The sequence below is a fragment of the Pongo abelii genome, chromosome 18 (assembly GCF_028885655.2).
Source record: "Pongo abelii isolate AG06213 chromosome 18, NHGRI_mPonAbe1-v2.0_pri, whole genome shotgun sequence".
In the NCBI taxonomy this organism is placed as follows: Eukaryota; Metazoa; Chordata; class Mammalia; order Primates; family Hominidae; genus Pongo; species Pongo abelii.
In genome coordinates, this window is record NC_072003.2 from 9,061,121 (window position 1) to 9,079,510 (window position 18,390).

Sequence of the window (18,390 nt, forward strand, 5' to 3'; positions counted from 1 at the left end):
ATAAGTAAATACATAAATAAAAACATTGACCTAGAACCTTTGTAACTAGAACAATTATGTATCTGGCATTCTTGCACAATGATCTATTTTTAGGCAAAAGTGATGATCAGAAAACATCCTGTAGAGATATTGAGCACAAATACAAAACTTCAGATGATTGTTCTCTCAGGTGTCTGTCAGTTTGGGTTGTTACAACAGACTTGGAGACTTCGTGGCATCAAGACTTGGAGACTTAATGGAATAAACAAGAAAACTGACGAAGGAATTAAGCATCTTTCCAGGAATAGTAGCAGAGGGTCTTTAAGGTTAAACTATCAAGAACCATGTTTTCCTGCATGGAGAAACCAGTTTGAAGGCAAAGATCAAAAGTGAAATGCAGAGATAGTTCTTCTATTAAGTTATTCAATCGATATTTTTCCTATTAGTATATGCTAGACATTGTGCTGACTCCGGAGATAAATAATGCCTGTACTAGGTTAAATTCTGCTACCTCTCTATTCCTTCCCCCACTTCCTTCTAAAGATCCATCTGAATATCTTACAACCATGTATGACAAAAAAAATATATATATATGCTTTGCAGATGTGACTAAGTTGAGATGAGATTATCTCAGATTATACAAATGAACCCAATGTATTACAGGAGTTCTTGTAAGAGAGAAGGCTAAGATTTGAGGATGCTACTCAGAGGGCTTTGAAGATGGTTAAGGAGTTACAAAAGCCAAAGAATGTAGACAGCCTCTAGAAGCTAAAAATCAGAAAACAGATTATCCATTAAAGCTTCTAGAATAAACTTAGCCCCGCCAACACCTTTTCTTCTGTAAAGCTTGTTTCAGCTTTTGATCTCCCAAACTGTAAGAAACGTGTTGTGTCAAGTCTTAGTTTGTGTTAGAGCAGCAATGGAAAACTGATACAAATCCCCTGCCTTAGAATCACAAACCTTCTAGTTGGTGAGACAACCTATTACATTTGTAAACAAGTAGAACACAATTCAGAGAACGGTAAGCAGAAATCAAAGAGAAAGAACCCCTAGGTCCAGTTGATTCCCAGGCCCAGATCTTTACCTGTAGCCATTCTGTCTCTCAGTATCCTTAATGAATCTTTTTCTCAGTTTTCCAGTTGACTTTCTATCCCTCTCAAAGTCCTAATGGAATCTACATTAATGCTCTTATTTGAGCTCTGATACTGTTGTGATGACCCCAAGGGAGTTTCTCGAGAAAGTCTCAATATGTTTACCATAGTAGACTGCTCTTACTGGAAAATGTTATGTCATCAACATGCAAGTATTTTCAGCAACAATGTTCTGTGTAATGCTTGTTAGACAGTTCCACTAAGTAAACCCTTCAATGCCCTGGGCAAACTAGCTAATCTAAATTCTAATGTATTCATTCTTTCTCCATTTCTGGTGAAATGAACACCTCCATTGAACACCTACTACATGCTAGGTCCTGGGAAGATAACTCAAAATCTCTTCCAAGACTTAGTAAAGAAAATTTCTTGAACTACTACAAACTGTAAAAGCAGCACTGATAATTAACGCTTATCACATTCTACGTGCTAGCCAATGATCTAAGCTGTTCAAATGCTTTGTGTTGTATTCATCTGTTTTGTATTGCTCTGAAGAAATACCATAGGCTGGGTAACCTATAAAGCAAAGTTTATTTGGCTCGTGGTTTGTTCTGCAAGCTGTACAAGCATGGTACCATCATTTGTTCAGCTTCTGGTGAGAACTTAGGAAGCTTTTAGTCGTGGTGGAAGGGAAGCAGAGCCAGCGTGTCACGTAGTGGGAGATGCCAGGCTCCTTAAAATAAGCAGGTCTTATGTGAGCTAGCAGAGTAAGAACTCACTCATTATTATAGGAAGAGCACCAAGTCATTTAGGAGATATCCACCCACCGTGACCCAAACACCTCCCACTAGGCCCATCTCCAACATGGGAGGTTACATTTCAACATGAGATTTGGAGGGGTCAAACATCTAAATAATTTCACCCTTAGTCCCCCAAATCTCATGTTCTCCTCACATTGCAAAATACAGTCACCGTTTCCCAATGGTCCCCAGAAGTCTCAACTCATTTCAAGTAACTCAAAAGTCCAAACACTCACTTTAGACTCGAAGCAAGTTGTTTCTACATTGAGCCTATGACATCAAAATGAGTTATTTACTTCCAACATACAATGGTGGTACAGGCACCGGGTAAACATTCCCATTCTAACAGGAAAATTTACAAAGAAAGGGGTAACAGGACCCATACAAGTCTGAAACCCAGCAGGGCAGAACTTAAGCCTTAAAGCTCCCAATCCTTAAGACTCCATGTCTCACCTCCTACACACACCCCGGTACAGGGGTTGGGTGCCCAAGGTCTTGGGTATCCCTGCCTCTGTGGTTCTTCCAGGCTGACGTTGCATGTTGCTTATGGGCTCCACCATTCTGGGGTGTGGAGGGAAGCCCCACTGCTACAAGCTCCACTACACAGTGCCCAGGAAGGGACTCTGTGTGGTGGCTCCACCCCACATTTCCCTGGCACTACCCTAGTAGAGTTTCTCTGTAGGAGATCCACACCACCTGTAGCAGGTTTGCCTGGGCACCCAAGCTTTCCTATACATCCTGAAGTGGAAGCTTCCAACCCTTCTCCTGCATTCTGTGTACCCAACAGGCTTACCACCACATGCAAACCAGCAAGGATTATGGTAGCTTACACTCTCCAAAGTCGCAGCCCAACCCCTACCTGGTGCCCTCTAAGCCACAGATAGAGCTGGAGCAGGAGAGATGGGGTAGAGAGCAGCTTTGAGGTGGCACAGGGCACCCCAGTCCTGGCCCTGAAATCGTTCAGAGCTCCTACACCTCAGGCCTGTGATGGGAGGGACTGTCCTAAATACCTCGAATATATGAGGACTTGTTCCCATTGTCTTGACTAGTAGCACTTGGCTCCCTTTAGTCATTAGTATTTTTATAGCAATGCCCCACTCCTTGGTACCAGTTTTCTGTGTTAGCCTTTTCTCGTGTTGGTATAAAGAAATCCCTGAGGCTGGGCAATTTATAAGAGAAAGGAGATTTGGCTCATGGTTCTGCAGGCGGTATAAGCATGACACTAGCATCTGCCTGGCTTTTACTGAGCCCTCAGAAAGCTTTTGCTCATGGCAGAAGGCAGAGGGGGAAACATGTCACATGGTGAGAGGGAACAAGAGGCAGGGTGCCAGTCTCCTTTCAACAACCAGCTCCCATATTAATTAGCAAAGCAAGAACTTGCTCATTAGTACAAGGATGGCACAAAGACATCCATGAGGCATCTGTCTCCATGGCTCAGACACCTCCCCACCAGGCCCCTCCTCTAACACTGGAGGTCACATTTCCATGTGGGATTTGCAGATAAAACATTCAAACCGTCTCAGCTGTAGTTGAGGTTACAAATACCCTGTTGAGTAGTGAGCATCATTATAACTTTACAAAATACAGAAACGAGGTAGAGTTAAATATGCCCAGCTGGTGAATGATGTCAGCCCTTGCTTTCAGGATCCAGGACCAGGATTAGTAATTGCAGTGTACTGTCTTTGGGGTGGGGTTGGGGGTGGGACCAGGGATTCACAGATGCATGCAACAAAGGGAAGCTTGGGAAGCAAGGTAACTGGAAAAGGAGACAAATCGTTTCAGTTTTTCTGGCTAAGAGTCAAGTGGGTAGAGACTGAGGTACAGACAGAGGAAAGCTGTAGGGAGTGACTTACGGGCAGAGCTGCATCATTTGACTGTTAAGCAATGGAGGTGGAGAAATAGGCAGAGCCGTGGCTATGACATGTTTCACCTTCTAGGCTAATGGGTGCTACTTCTGCCCTTGACCCTAATACCTTTGTTAGCAGGTCTGGTAATGCACCTCACTGTTGCTAATTTTCTCAGCACCTTGCTCCTGGCAGGTGTCTAATTATCCTCCCACCCACAATGGATTTGTGTGGGTGCAGCTCTGCCTTCCCTGCCTAGCCGACTGCTTGCTGTGGAAGCACAATTCCTTTTGGCACAAGTTACAAAAATCCAACTGGGAAGAACAAGAGCGGATCCAAGATACCAAATAGTGTTGTCATGAGTCTCATTTGCCATCTTTCATCTTGGCTTCACTCCAATGCTTCCTTTTCAATCTCTGATAAGGGCCATTCTCTTGGGCTTCCTTGTTTGCTTGCTGTTCCTTCATTCATCCATGCAGTCATTCAACAAACATTTAGCGAGCATCTCTTATATGGATGCTGCAATATTTGAGGACACAGAAAATGAACCCTCTGAGAGCAAGGGTTGTACTTTATCTAAAGGGAAAGACAAACACAAATTAACAGCATGATGTGAGGGGCTACAGGAGCAGAAAGACTCAGTGATTTCAGCAACAAAAAGGCATTAAGGGTGTGGAGCTGTTGTACCAGCTAATAAGCTACCGCCTCTTCATTTCAAAGCTACTCTTTTATACTCAGTGTTGCGATGCTGAGGCTGGGCAAGACACATTTCTGCTTTTCCAAGTGGCATCCTGTTAGGTTCTGCTAACGGTGGTCCCAGCAGGAGTCTACAGAGCTGGAGGAGGAAGAAGGTGTCTACTGTCATCTGTTTACTATTGGCTGCTTCTTTGCTTTGGGTTTCTGTATGCAGCACCCTAGCCTTTTCCTTTTTGCTCTGGCTGTACCTGTTTGTTCCAGTAGCAGCAATTGATTCTGGTTAAATTTCTTTAAGACTCACAAGACCAACCTCATTATGACCCCTCAGAGATACAAACCTCAGCTGTCCAGTGCCTTCTCCTTGGATAAGGGGCCCCCTCTTTTAACCTCAGAGACTTCATGCAGGGCGGTGGGGGGAAAGCCCTTACACAGATCTGAGTCCCAGCTCAGCAGGACCCCTTCTCCTCCAAGCCTTTAAATTTTAATTCCAACTCTTTTGTTCCCGCAGCCCTAGGGGTGGTAGCTGCTTTCTACCTGTGATGTTTCAGTGGTTGTTGCCTCTTTAGTTCAATACCTAGTTAGTAATTCTTTATATTAAATTCCCCCCGTTAAGGTAACTGATGTGTATTCTCTCTCCCAACTAGACTCAATGATTCAGGGTCCTAAAGGATAAGTAGAAACCCCAACAAGAATAGTTCAAGCTGACACTTGAAGGAGAGAGTAGTATGTACAACTAAGACTTCTGTTTGGGTCCAGAAGACCTTTATTCCAATTGGACTATACTGCCTTCCAATAGCGTAGGCTTTCCAGTCTTCTCATGTATAACGTGAAAAATAATATTTCCATAGCACACTGGCCTAATGAGGAAGTTGCTTCTATCCATGGTTGGCTCATGAGGAAGAAAGGGACTTACCCAAAGCCATGAGCCACCCAGGTAGCGGTACAGTATTTGGTTATGGCAACCCTAAGAAGTTATAATTGAACGACAAAAAAAATGCTGAGGATATATTTGCTGTTCATTGCCAGTGGGAATCTCAAGTGATAAGTGCTATGAAAAATTGGCAGTTCCTCAGTAGGTTAGACATAGGATTACCACATGATATAGCAACTCCATCAGCAATTCCAACCTGACCCAAATAGGTATATACCCAAAATAATCTAGGACAGGTATTCAAACAAGCCCGTTCATGAATGTTCATACCAGCACTATTCACAAAGTGTGGAAACAAACCCCGTGTCCATACATTGCTGAATGGATGAATGAAATGTGGCTTATCCACGCAATGGATATTGTATGGACCTTAGCCATAAAAAGTACTGGTGCATGCTCTGAAACATGAATGAGCCTCAATAACATTATGCTAAATGAAAGATGCAAAGTTCACATATCCAGAATAGGTAAATCCATAGAGACAAAAGGCAGATTAGTGGTACCAACATCTGGTGGGTGTAGGAGGAAAAGGAGAGTTCCTAGTGAATAGAGATTTTGGGGGGATGAGAACAGAGACTTATAATCTAGGTAAGAAATAGATGTCTCAGAATGAAGTTAAGCCAGTAAGAATAGGAATGAAAGAATTTGTAGTTGTAGTATAGTTACTAAAATTTGGGATTCAGGTCAATGTGTATTTGAATTCCATCTCTACTGCTTATTAAGCTCTATAGACCTATGCCTCTATTCCTAACGTGAAAAGACAATTGAGGTAGTTATGTATGTATCTTTGGTGGATTCCCAGATACCCTAGAAAAAGTCAGGACTTTATAGGACAGATTAGTGATATGTAACAAAGGAGCACATTTTGACTCAGGGTCTCAAGAATGACCCACATCACTGACATCTAATTGTCTGGCATTACGAAACGAACCTCCAGAAATTTCTGCTATGTGTCACTCAGCATTTTATTCTCAAAGATGTCAAGGCGTCTAATGTTTGTCCACCACAGGGTAAATAAATCTACAACAGATTCAGAGCCTGCAGGCAAGGAGGAAATTCAGTGATAAGTCATTTAAACTGCCTGGAGAGGAGGAACAATGTCAAGTTCTCACACAAGTGTTTGGGGATTCAAGCCCCTCTCCTTTAAAGAGACAGTTAAGTCCTTTGCAGTATGGGTGGTAAAATACCGGAATAGTTTAGATGATATGGATGGCTTTTGGTTGTCTGTATGCATTTTAGAGAGGTTTGGGATGGGCTGAATTTGTGGTATTCCTGGCATATGCAAGCAGGTCTGTCCGGACTAGGTATACGCTTAGTTGACTCACGCGGACTCAAGTATGTGAGTGTAGGAGACAATCCAGGGCAGAATCTAGATAAGACAAGTAAAAGGGAATCAGTGAAAGTAGTTAAAGGGATCTAGCTGGGTGCATCAAGGGTAACCAAGCACACCTGTGCCATGCAAATCAAGAGGAAAGGCGTCAAGATTGAGCACTCCTAGAACGTCTGCAGCCTCCTGACCCTTGCTTATCGCATTACATCACATTTATCATTAAAGTTGTGGAAACAAAGATTAGGAGGGGAAAAAAGTCAGAATTGCATGAATGGCACATCAAGATGAGAAGCAGGGAAAGCTGTGAAACTGTTCAGGAGGGAAACACGATTTCGCGTCTGGTTACTCCTGTGAAACAAGTAACCATGTTTCTTACAATTCAGTAGCTTAAGTAACGTTTAGCATTTTAAAACTCATACATATATATATACACATATACATACATACATATACACATACACACACATATATGTATATATATATGGAAGAGAAGAACATCCTCCTAGCCTTACCATAGGAAACGCACTTTGGTCCTAGTTTTATATTTTTCAGAGAAGACGATGAAATTGGATTTTCAGTGTCAAGGACACAGTTCAAAAGTTTCCAAACCTGGTGTGCCCACTTTGCTGGGAGAGAATAATGGGGTCGAATCGCTGCGACTGCTTGAGAAGTCTCACTCTATTGAATTGGATCAACTTTAGACAACTGGATTTTAACTGTGACTTCGGAACAGAATGTTGCAAATCACGTGGCTGGGTGAACTTTTCAGCCTATCCATTCCTGACACATTTCCACAGAAGCCCTTTCAGCTGAAGGTCTCAGACCTCAGCTGCCTCCTTCCCAATGAGAATGCATTTTAATAGTGGTGCAGGCCCGTGGGTCTGTGTTTTCAGATAGAACTGCCTTGGCTCCAGGGCCACCTTGGCTGATATTCATTTTCAAAAGAGAAAATAAAGCAGCAAATAACTAGCATGCAAGGGCATGCTATTGGAATCAGGTGTAATCAATTGTAGGAATTTAGGAGTGAGCAGGGCTGTGGGCCCATCTACTCAGGGGTTCTGAAGGCTCTTACAAATGGGGAAATTGGTTCCAAGAAAATGAATAACAGAGATTCCTTAGGCCATATTGCGAACATATTAGCATTTTGTTCATTTTTTTGCTCTTTTTGATACAGCAAAAAAAAAAAAAAAAAAAAAATTGGATTTTCCCTGTTCTTATTTTCAGGAACCACTTGCAGGAAAATTTATATGCTCTTTAGAGAACAAAGGAGATCAAAAATCTTAGAGATGGTATTGGCTAGGGTTCCTTTGTTATTTGGAAATTAGCTAACCATGAGAGGTGAGAAAGTTCCATTGACGAATGGAAAGAGCACAACCAAATTTTGTTGTTGAGACTGGGTCTTGCTCTCCTCCCCAGGCTGGAGTGCAGTGGCACGACCACAGCTCACTGCAGCCTCCCTCTCCCAGGCTCAAGCCATCCTCCCACATCAGCCTTCCAAGTAGCTGGAACTACAGGGACACACCAACATGATACCTGGCTTTTTAAAAGACCTGGTACGGGTGGAATCTCACTATGTTGCCAATGAAGGTCTCAAAAACTCTTGGGCTTAAGCAGCCCTCTCAACCTCGGCCTCCCAAAGGTTTAGGATTACAAGTATGAGTCACCACGCCCAGCCCAAGATTAGCAAGTTCTTAGATCTTTGCCAGTAAATTTCTTCTCTAGTTCTTACTCATTTAGGACAAGTCCGAGACCTAATGCTACTATTTCGATAGTTCTTTGACTAATTTAAAAATTTTTAAGTATTTAATGTATAAATAAGAGTCGAGGTATACAATATGATTTGATATATGTTGCGTACTGATTATTACAATCAGATTGACATTCATCACCACCTAGAGTTACCATTTGTGAGTGTATGTGGGGTGAGGTCACTTAAAATCTGCTCTTATCAAATTTCAAATACATTATCAACTGTAGTCACCATGCTGTACAATTAGATCCCCAGAGTTATATCAAGGTTGGTGCAAAGATAATTGTGATTTTACCATTAAAAGTAATCCCTCCTTCCCCCAAGCCTCTGGCAACCACCTTTCTATACTCTGCTTCTGAGTTCAACTCATCAGATGCCGTAAAGGGGATCATGCAGTATTTGCCTTTGTCTTGCTTATTTCCTTAGCATAATGTCCTCCAAATTTATTCATACCGTCAAAATGGCAGGATTTAAGTCTGAATGTTTCGTTATACATATGTAAAGTGATATATACATACACCCGATACTTAAAGTCTGTAGATGAACACTTAGCTTCTTTCCATATATTGGCTATTGTAAATAATGCTGCAAGGCCAGATGTGGTGGCTCACGGCTGTAATCCCAGTAATCCCACCAGTTTGGGAGGTCGAGTTTGAGACCAGCCTGGCCAACATGGCAAAACCCTGTGTTCTCTACTGAAAATACAAAAACTAGCCGGGCGAGGTGGCATGCGCCTGTAACCCCAGCTACTTGGGTGGCTGAGGCACGAGAATCGCTTGAACCCTGGAGGCATAGGTGGCAGTGGGCCAAGATTGCACTTCTGCATTCCAGCCTGCACCACAGAGAAAGACTGTCTCAAAAATAACGCTGTGATGAATATAGGACTAACAGGTATCTTAGATACTGATTTCAACTCTTTTGAATACATACCTAAGATTGGGGTTGCTGAATCCTTCTACTTTTAGAGGGATCTTCTGGCTATTTTCCGTAACAGCTGTACCAACTTACATTCCCACCTACACAGTGCAAGGTTCCCTTTTTTCCCCCCTACATCCTCAGCAACACAGATATAATCTTGCTCTGTCACCAGACTGAAGTGCAGTGGTGTGACCTTGGCTCGCTGCAACCTCTGCCTCCCGGGTTCAAGCAATTCTCCTGCCTCAGCCTCCCGAGTAGCTGAGACTACAAGGCACGTGCCACCATGCCCAGCTAATTTTTGTATTTTTAGTAAAAACGGGTTTTCAACATGTTGGCCAGGATGGTCTCACTCTTTTGACCTCGTGAGCCGCCCACCTCAGCCTCCCAAAGTCCTGGGATTACAGAGGCATGAGCCACCCACCGTGCCCAGCCAGCAACACTTTTTTTAATGATAGCTCTATGTAACAGGTGTGAGGTGCTATCTCACTGTGGTTTTGATTTGCATTTCTCTGGCGAGGAGTGATACTGAGCAGCTTTTCATATACCGGTTGATCATTTTAAGGTCTTTGGAAAAGCTTCCAGTCTGTTCCTTTGCGCCTGCACTTTTTATAACACTTACTGCAGTATTACCACCACATGTTTGTAATTATTTACTTCTTAAAAGTTTGAGGGCAGTATACTTGTTTTGATCACAATATAGTCCCACTATGTTTCCCAAAGCCTATTGTAGGCCTGACATGTAAAGCATATTTGGTTCGTTCTCACACTGCTATAAAAGAACTACCTGAGACTGCCTAATTTATCAAGAAAAGAGGTTGAATTGACTCACAGTTCTGCAGGATTAGCAGGAAGCACGACCAAGAGGGCTCAGGAAACTCACAACCATGGCAAAGGGGAAGCAGGCACGTCTTACTACGATGGCTATGAGGCGAACCTGCCACACGCTTTTAAACAGCCAGATCTTGGGAGAGTTCACTATCAGGAGAATAGCACGAGGGAAACCGCCCCCATGGTCCAATCCAATTGTAAAGCGAGTACAATGCTATCTAGCCTGCAGGTGAATCTGCTGGGGATAGCAAATGAAGGTATCAGACACACCTAAGTTGCATTTATTTAAAACGACTTTACCATGCCCCTTTGTTGTTTTTCCTGACTAAAAGAATGTTTGCTTTTTACGTGAAAGACATAAGATAGCAAAAATAAGTCATTTTTCCTAATTCAGAGAAGTCACTAACAGTTTCAAGTCACTAGGTTTGTGATTTGTGAAAGCAGCAACGGGAAAGAGTCCTCTTCAAATTAATCACATTTTTCCCTTTATTATGAAGGTTATGGAAAACATGGCTAATGGACGTATATGCCGTTTACATAATTTCTTGGGGAACTGAAGTAATTCCATTTCAAAGCGCAATTTGACTTTTTCCAGTTATTGCATTGGTGTAAATGAGAAAGGTGAGGTTATTTCTTCACATCGAAGTATTACATTTCTTGGGTAGCATTCAGCAAGAGCCAAGAATGTAATTAGAGGTGACAGGTTTTTTCTAGAAGAATTACTATCTTATCTGATGGCAGCTTCTTCTAGGCACTGTATCCCATTCTAGCAGCCCTTAACCCCACCCTCACTTTATCAGAGTTCTGGGCTCAATAAACAAAGTAAGAACCCTTTTTTTAAAGAAGTTTTCTTTGTTCCTGTAACAGAGGCAAGAGAGAGGCGAGACAAAGAATAGATTTTTCTGCAGTATCTTTCAGTACAAGGTGTCAGGGAGCATTACCGGGAAGTGTAAAGATTTGGTCTTCGCTAAAATGTGTCACCTCTGCTTTGAGAGGCTGTGCTTCAAGGTAAGTGGCTGCACCTTTCTTTCGTGACTGAGCCTCTCACCTAGGCCCCAAGCAAGAAGCATGGACAGCAGGCAGTTTGCAGGAAGAAATACAGCTCAAATCTAGCAAGGTAAAAGAGAGGAAGAGAGATTTGTTGGAGAAAAAACGAGGCTTTAGGTTTATATCTCATCTAATTTTGGAGACTTAACAGAGTCATTGTTCTAAGTTTCAAAAAGAAAGATTTTGGTTTTGGTTTTCTGTTGGTTATTCTTACTTTTTGTCTTCTAATGGAGCACGGCAAAAGAGCGTAACCGCCCAGTGGATTCACCTTGCCCACTGCCTAGACAGGGTGATTTATCAAGAAAAATAAATTGCAAAACAGAAAGTTATATGATGCAGAGATGGCTGCAAGAAAGACTGGAATTTCGTTATTGCTCAAATCAGTCTCCCAACGCAGCCGGGAAAACAGCTTTTAAAGATAACTTGGTGGGTGGGGCAGGCCAGTGCATCGGGAGTGCTGATTGGGACAGAGATGAAATCCTGGGGAATCAAGGATGTCTTGTGCTGAGTCAGCTCTTGGGTGGGGCGGCCACAAGATCAGCTGAGCCAGTTTATTGATCTGATTGCTGCCAGCTGATCCATCAAGTGCAGGGTCTGCAAAATATCGCCAGCACTGATCTTCAGCTTTACAATAGCGATGTTGTCCCCAGGAGCAATTGGAGGAGGGTCAGAATCTTGTAGCCTCGAGCATGACTCCTAAACCATAATTTCTAATTTTTCGACTAATTTGTTAGTTCTACAAAGGCAATCTCTTCCCCAGGCAAGAAGGGAAAAGGGCTGTTATCATCATTGTTTCAGGCTGTAATCTGTAAGCTAAGTTTCTCCCAAAGCTAATTCAGACTACAGGAGTTCAGGAATGAACAAGGACAGCTTGGAGGTTAGAAGCAAGATGGAGTTAGTTAGTTCAGATCTTTGTCACTGTTGAGGGCTAAGCTCTGATTTTTTTATCTTACTCACATTCCTACCTAAGGTGGGGGGTCTAGGGAGTCATGCCCTGCAAACCATAAATTCTCATCAGATGGGTTTTATTTGACCCTATATATCGTGACTTACTTTTCAGTCTGACTCTGGCAAAACATTATAAGAGAAGGAAAAAAATATTTAACCCCAAAATGTATTTCCTTGCCATACCTTGAAATTGCCCTGCAAAGTCTCTTGTAGGAAAAATTCACATTCTATAGAGAATCCCCTTCCCCCTTTGTTTTCCTTCCTTCCTTCCCAGATCCAGGAGATAATCAACTAAGAGCCAGGTACCTTTTTAGGTCCCAGGTCCCATAAGAAACATTTTACAACCTGCTCTCTCTAAAGTCAGCTATCTAAGAGCTTCCTCTGCACAATAAAACTTGGTTTCCACAATCCTTTATCTTTAACCTGAACATTCCTATCAATCCCAGGTGTTCAGATAACCAATTGTCAACCAGAAAATGTTTAAAATTACCTATAGCCTGGAAGCCCCCGCCTTGAATTGTTTCACCTTTCTAAAGCAAACCAATGTATTCCTTAAATGTATTTGATGTTTCATGCATCCTAAAATACATAAAACCAAGCTGCACCCCAACCACCTTGGGCACATGTTTTCAGGACCTCCTGAGGGCTGTGTCACAGACCATGGTCACTCATATTTGGCTCAGAATAAATCTCTTCAAATATCTTACAGTTTGACTCATCAACATGGTGTCAGTTAAAATTTTGCAATGGCAGTTTCCAGAGCAAGGAAGACCCGGAGAGAGCGGAGCAGAATTGTAGGCAAGGATGTTGGCTGTGCCAGTGTTTGACACTAGGCTCTTACGAGTTGTGAGCTCTGGCATAACATTGAACATGAGTAGAGTTAAACCAATATAAGATATAATCCCTTGTGCTGAGGAAATTAAATCTCTTACACAAGAAAATATGCCCTTTACCTATGACAAGTCAGATAAATTAAAGATGCCCCAATTTCCTTCCAATTCCAAGCATCCTTTCATTGGTCCAGGAGGCAAGAGTCAAAACTTGCCAGGGAAAGTTGGATCACTGTATTCTCTGCATTGTAAACATATGCCATTTACTTACTGCATTTAGGTAAAGCTTAAGCTCCTCCACCTGCATGTGTCTTTAAACTTCCTCACTAAGATCCTGCGGCAACCAATTAAGTAGAAATCAATTTACTGGCAGAAAACCCTTCTCCAGGTTTTCTCAATGAGAAGTCTTCTAAAAGATTCTGTAATGTTCGAACTCATGAAACTTTCTGAGGCACCTCCACCCAACTCACAAAGCATATGGTCATAGGCTAAAGAGACGTAGAATGGGGTAATAGAGACATGCTATGTTACTAACATGCTGTGTTAGTAACTCTTGGCCTCAAACAAACCCCCTGCCTTAGCCTCCCAAAGTACTGGAATCACAGGTGTGAGCCACAGCAGAGCTGGCCCAGGCTGAATTTTAACTCTTTTCTCTGAAAAGACTCATTTATCTGAATTCTATCAACTGACTACCTTAATGTCCATAAGCTAAATCTAAAGAACAAAACAAGTCCAAAACAAATACAAAAGCCACGATTCTACATTACATCTGCCTAATAATGAAAAACACACTCTTCACCTTTTTCACCTATACCCTTATTTATAGGAGTTTGTAACAGGTTCTGAGCCTGAAGGTATTTTTTTTTTTTTAGCCATTCTAATTCAATTAGTTGGCAATAAAAATGAACAAAGGAAAGCCATTATACAAATATATGGCCATTCCAAGTCAGAAATTGGGGTCAGTTGGGAGAGGATGGGAAGAATAAAGACTGGGAGAATTTTTTTTTCTTGTCAGAGTTCATTCCTGTTTTATTGTAATATTAATTTTCTAAATGATTATTGATATTCAAAGTCAGCATATGGAATGGTCGGTCTTATCTCTCACATTCCAGCTGTACTGACTAATACATTTTCTTAAAAAAACACCTCTGTTTTTTTTTTACTTCCAGATCTAGACCAGGGATTCGCAAACATTTTCTGTCAAGAGCCAGGAAGTAAATATATTAGGCTTTTGGGGTCATGATTCTCTATCACAATGACAAAACCCTACCACATAGTGCCACAGGCAATATGCAGACAAATGGATGCCAATTAAACTTCCTATATAGACGCTGGCACTTAAATTTAATAAAATGTTTATGCATAATGAAATATTTTTCTTTTGGTTTTTTTTTTGTTTGTTTGTTTGTTTTTAGATGGAGTCTCGCTCTGTCCCCCAGGCTGGAGTGCAGTGGCGCTATCTTGGCTTACTGCCACCTCTGCCTCCCAGGTTCAAGCGATTCTCCTGCCTCAACCTCCCAAGTAGCTGGAATTACAGGCACCTGCCACCACTCCCAGCTAATTTTTGTGTTTTCAGTAGAGTCAGGGTTTTGCCATGTTGGCCAGGTTGGTCTTGAACCCCTGACCTTAGGTGATCCACCCACCCCGGCCTCCCAAAGTGCTGGGATTACAGGCGTTGAGCCACTGCGTCCAGCCTGATTTTTATTTTTTTATTTTTTTAACCATTCTTAAGTCAGTACAAAAACAAGCAGTGGGTGAAGTTTATTGACCCCTGCTTTTCACCCATGCTACCGTAAGTGTGGTGCATGGACAGCTGCACCACCATCATCTGCGACATTTTCACAAAAGCAGCGTTTCAGGTCAGACCCAGACCTATAGGATCAGAATTTGCCTTTAAAGGTCCCCAGGTGATGCACATTAAAGATTGAGCTGCGGGATCTAGAACTAGAAATTCCATTCGACCCAGCCATCCCATTACTGGGTATATACCCAAAGGACTATAAATCATGCTGCTATAAAGACACATGCACACGTATGTTTATTGTGACATTATTCACAATAGCAAAGACTTGGAACCAACCCAAATGTCCAACAATGATGGACTGGGTTAAGAAAATGTGGCACATATACACCACGGAATACTATGCAGCCATAAAAAATGATGAGTTCATGTCCTTTGTAGGGACATGGATGAAATTGGAAATCATCATTCTCAGTAAACTATCGCAAGAACAAAAAACCAAACACCGCATATTCTCACTCATAGGTGGGAATTGAACAATGAGAACACATGGACACAGGAAGGGGAACATCACACTTCGGGGACTGTTGTGGGGTGGGGGGAGGGGGGAGGGATGGCATTGGGAGATATACCTAATGCTAGATGACGAGTTAGTGGGTGCAGTGCACCAGCATGGCACATGTATACATATGTAACTTACCTGCACATTGTGCACATGTACCATAAAACCTAAAGTATAATAATAATAATAATAATAAAATAAATAAAAAAAATAAAAAAATAAAGTTTCTCTTGCCAAAAAAAAAAAAAAAGATTGAGCTGCACTCCTCCCTGGGAACGTTCTTTAATTTAACCATATCAGGAACATCAAGGAGCCTTGTTAAAAATGCAGATACCCAAACCCTTCCCCTGGAAATTCTGACGTGAGGGTATCTGGTTGGGGACTAGGAATGTGTGTTTTTAACAGGTTTTTCAGTTGGTTCAAATAAATGTCTAAATTGTAGTATTTTATTTTGACAGTGCTCTCTAGGGAAGCCACCCCATGCTCTCCTTTGCTTCCTTTTAAACCTGCATGGGCCCAAACAAGCAAAGGTGCTTAGACAAAAACTGTAGTTTTGTAAATTAGAAAGAACAGAGCAGCTTCCTTGATTTGCAACCCCTTGACCACAGACAGATTAGTGCCTGCTGTCATTCTGGGCTTCCCTGCCTTCTCCCCGTCTTACCCCCTCCTCAACACTACCTGCAGGGATTTTCGAATATATTACTCTGAGACTTGGCAAAAAATGGGCCAGCATCCCTGGACTCCAAAAGTGTAACTAGATCCCCAGCGAGGGGAAAAAAAACTGTAGGAAAAAATAGAGTGAGAAAGGGAGTGGGAAGCGTTAAAGGGAGATGTCCTCCCCCTTTCTTTGAAACAGCTTCTAACAGTGAACCACATCTGGTTTTCATAAGCACGAATACCAGGTGTAAGACATTCTGTCAACAATCACCTCTGGCTGATGGAGTGGAATATGGCACATTATCAAGAATAAATGAGAAAATATTCCAATTACAGATGCATCCTACTTCTTTCTGTCTCATGCCAAGCATTTGTCTCAATCGTTCAAGCTACAAATTACCCCCATGCTCGCGAAGGACTGCCGAGTGGGCAAACACCAAGGCTTCTGCTTAGAAAGAGATCGTTGGTGTTTGTTAACATTGGAGAGTTTGTGTTTGGAGAAACGAGGTGGTTTGAGTAGCTTGTCTTTTCCCACCAGTACATACGGCACGACGTTCGGTGGGGATATTCCAGACTCAGATAATAATGGAGAAATTCAAAGGATATTAACATCAAGCTGTCTTAAGAGTAATATGGAAATTGCAATATTATTTTATTTGTTGGAGACCAAAAGGATCTATGACCTAATTAGGGAACTGGCTATATAAATTATGGCATATCAATAAGAGAGACTAGGCAGCCAAAACATTAGGTTTTTAAAGAATATTGAATAACATGGGGAAAATGATCACAGTAAAATAAAAATAATAGCGCTCTCATTAAAAATAATAGCCGCCAGTGATTGAATCCTTATGACATGCCAGAAACTCTGTTAAGCACTGTATCTGTGCCCCAGCATATAATTTACAACAGCCCTGGGAGGTAGGTGTCATTTCCCCAAAATTTCAGAAAGTTAAATAACCGGCCCGAGATCAAACACCCAGTGTGTGGTAGAGCTGAGTAGCAAATTCAGGCTTGTTCAATTCCAGAATCTGAGCCTTCATTCCCTATGCTATTGTCCTAATTTCACTTTCAATGAAATTAAAACAAATGGGAAATGATGAAAAGAGTGTAGTTGTTGGTTTTTTTTTCTCCTGGGTGGTAGGAGTAAAGATGATTGTTTTGTTTTGATTTGTCCTCGGTTTTCCAAATTTCCTGCATTCTTTTCTATGTACATATTCTACAGTACAAGCCTCTTGTATTCTGAAACAGAATCAGAAAAAAATAAACTTAGTTTAAAATGTTTCATTTCTAGGCTGGGAGCGGTGGCTCACACCTGTAATCCCAGCACTTTGGGGGGCCAAGGTGGGCGGATCACCTGAGGTCAGAAGTTTGAAACCAGCCTGGCCAACATGGTGAAACCCCGTATCTACTAAAAATACAAAAATTAGCCTGTAATCCCAGCTACTCCAGAGGCTGAGGCAGGAGAATTGCTTGAATCCGGGAGGTGGAGGTTGCAGTGAGCCAAGATCGCATCACTGCACTCCAGCCTGGGTGACAGAGGGAGACTCTGACTCAAAAAAAAAAAAAAAAAGTTTCATTTCTGTTATTTCGTATTTTCAATCCTTGATTGCATGTAAACAATTTGTAATTTTAGCCACATCAATTTGTCAGATTGAAAAACAATTAATGTGCTTTAAAATATGTGTAAACGGGGTGGGCATGGTGGCTCATGCCTGTAATCCAGCACTTTGGGATGCTAAGGCAGGACGATCACTTGAGTACAGGAGTTTAAGACACCACAAGACCTCATCTCTATAAAAAATTTAAAAATTATCTGGGCGTGGTGGTGCATGCCTGTAGTCCCAGCTTCTCAGGAGGCAAAAGTGGATAGATTACTTGAGCCCATGAATTTGAGGCTGCAGTGAGCTATGACCCCAACACTGTACTTCAGCCTGGGTGACAGTGAGACCCTGTCCCTAAAATGTATATAAACATGTTTATATGTTTATGTATTGATAAAATGTTTTATATAGTCCATTTATAAAATACACTTTATACATATATAAAATATAAATCTATACATATATACTTAGAGATTGTTTATATATAAAATGTATAAATGATTCTCCTAGCTATAACTATTATCATCATAGAAAGGGCAGATTTGGGGACCCACCTACCTCTGGGGTACACAGAACCCACAAATCCAGTTTACAGTGGTGTCTGGCGTTTTAACCTACGGTACTCAAAGGAAGTACAGCAAGGTGATGTGTGGGGAGAAAGGTGTAACACCCTTTCAATCACCTGTCACAATCATCACAGCTATAACAAAAGACACTCCTGTAACAAAGGACAGGTTAACAATAAAAAAGTGTAACAAGGCCGGGAGAGGTGGCTCACACCTGTAATCCCAACACTTTGGGAAGCTGAGGTGGGTGGATCATGACGTCAGGAGTTTG

General features: G+C 41.8%; 1 long non-coding RNA gene across 1 annotated transcript in view; it reads right to left on the reverse strand.

Moving 5' to 3' along the window:
• LOC112129349 (uncharacterized) overlaps positions 1–18,390 on the reverse strand; it is a 124,818-nt gene that overhangs the window by 56,652 nt on the left and 49,776 nt on the right. The window lies entirely within an intron of this gene.